Consider the following 2,312-nt stretch of genomic DNA (forward strand, 5'->3'; position numbering starts at 1 on the left):
CTTACCTCCTCTCACAAGATGGGCTAGTCTTGTTCAGTGCTGTCCTATATACGCAAACTTTTTTTTTTCTGATAGGTACTTACCTCCTCTCACAAGATGGGCTAGTCTTGTTCAGTGCTGTCTATATATCATAACACTTTTTTTTTTCTGATAGGTACTTACCTCCTCTCACAAGATGGGCTAGTCTTGTTCAGTGCTGTCCTATATCACCAAACTTTTTTTTTTTTTCTGATAGGTACTTACCTCCTCTCACAAGATGGGCTAGTCTTGTTCAGTGCTGTCCTACATATAAACTTTTTTTTTTTCTGATAGGTGCTTACCTCCTCTCACAAGATGGGCTAGTCTTGTTCAGTGCTGCCCTATATCATAAACTTTTTTTTTTCTGATAGGTACTTACCTCCTCTCACAAGATGGGCTAGTCTTGTTCAGTGCTGTCCTATATACGCAAACTTTTTTTTTTCTGATAGGTACTTACCTCCTCTCACAAGATGGGCTAGTCTTGTTCAGTGCTGTCCTATATACGCAAACTTTTTTTTTTCTGATAGGTACTTACCTCCTCTCACAAGATGGGCTAGTCTTGTTCAGTGCTGTCCTATATACGCAAACTTTTTCTTCACACATTTCACAAAAATTGCACTCCTCTCCCACTGTTGAAATTACTATATTCAAACATGTCTTTCATACAAATAATCACACATTATCTCTTAACCACTAGTAGCATGACATGCTCATGTGATGCATGTAACTCCCTCTATACTTCTCTATCAAACCTTAGTTTCGAAATTTGCCAGGGTCTGTGAGCACCTGAGAATTGGGGAGGAAGTGTGGGATGTTTGAGAGAAGGTAAGTACCTATTGGAAATACATTTTTAATATAGAAAAATTATAACTTCCAATACAATACTTACTTTTTCTTACAAGATTAGCTAAAATCCCATATTGAAAAGGAGAAGGGACAGGTGCAAGGGAACAAATGAAATGCCCCTAGAAACATCCAAAGGATATCCCTGATAATGAACGATACAGATCAAAAGAAAAAAAAAAAAATAAGAACACAACCACACTACTTGTGGGCCAGGTATACTCTTCACCCATGTGTAGAGTGTGTAATTTACATGGACAGAAATTGTGAAGTGTAGAGAGGCTAGGGAACGTCAGACCACACATCGTAAGTCAACATTTTGCAAAACCTCCTCAGAGGGGACTGACATCCATACAAGGGTAGAATGAAGATCATATTGCCTTCACCTCAAACCCAAGAATCATAAATTAAAACCCACACTGATTTCTTGGTATGCCACAGGGATAATAACTAATCTATTAAACTGGATATTGACATCAGTATCAAAAGGATGTCTATCACATGGGATCAACTCCCTCAATCATGGCAAAAAGCTGGAACCATTCAAAGGCATTAACATCCCAAGAACAAGGAATAGTGAAAGACAGCACTGGAACAACCACAGTTACCACCTTTGTGAGATTAAGGGAGGAAAACAAATGACCTGATCTCTCGTGAAGACTTGTATTGATTAGTTCACTCTAATCGAAAACTTCTACAATGGGAACCTATTTCCATGTGAAGGTAAGATGAGATCTCTCAATTAAAGGGGTGAACTGCAACTGTTATAGTGCAACTCCAGTGTGGTTGTAATTTGCATCAGAAAGTCATGTTATCCCACAACATGATGGTTCAGCTCCTGTAGTTGTGTAAATAGTATCAACTGAGCCAAGTCAACTCAACCAGAAAGGTGACAACACAACTCCAGTAGGCATTTAAATGTTGGCAGAAAGCCACATCAGCTGTGAAGAAGCTTGACTCCAGTGGTTGCATAAATGGTGTCAAGAAGCTACATCAACCAGCAAAGAGGCCATGTCATATCTACACCAACAGACCATCGCCACCTTACACTCAACTGAATGGCTCTAATCTGTTCTTTTGGAACTCATTTGGGAGGTTGCCTCCATGGTCAACAACCCTAACAGTTTGGAAATAGAAAATGATAAAGATTCCTGTATTGCACTCAAGAAAAGGAAGGCAACAATGCAATGGATAGCCCAGAGGAACATCATCACTGGGGACAGTGCAATTGGTGACCACAAAACCTTACTTTGAAAAGCAGACCATATCAGGTTACTCAATCAAGGTATAGCAGGGATGAGCAGCAAGCCCCTTCTGCTGGAACGGTCTGGAACAGACATGTTTATGAAGCAATTTATCACAAGATAAGTAACCTTCAAGCTATCTTGTGAAACATCCTATCTCTACAGTGGGCACGTAAAGAAAAATTGATTCACAAGTACCCAAATATC

The sequence above is a fragment of the Tachypleus tridentatus genome, chromosome 1 (genome assembly GCF_004210375.1).
Source record: "Tachypleus tridentatus isolate NWPU-2018 chromosome 1, ASM421037v1, whole genome shotgun sequence".
Taxonomy (NCBI): Eukaryota; Metazoa; Arthropoda; class Merostomata; order Xiphosura; family Limulidae; genus Tachypleus; species Tachypleus tridentatus.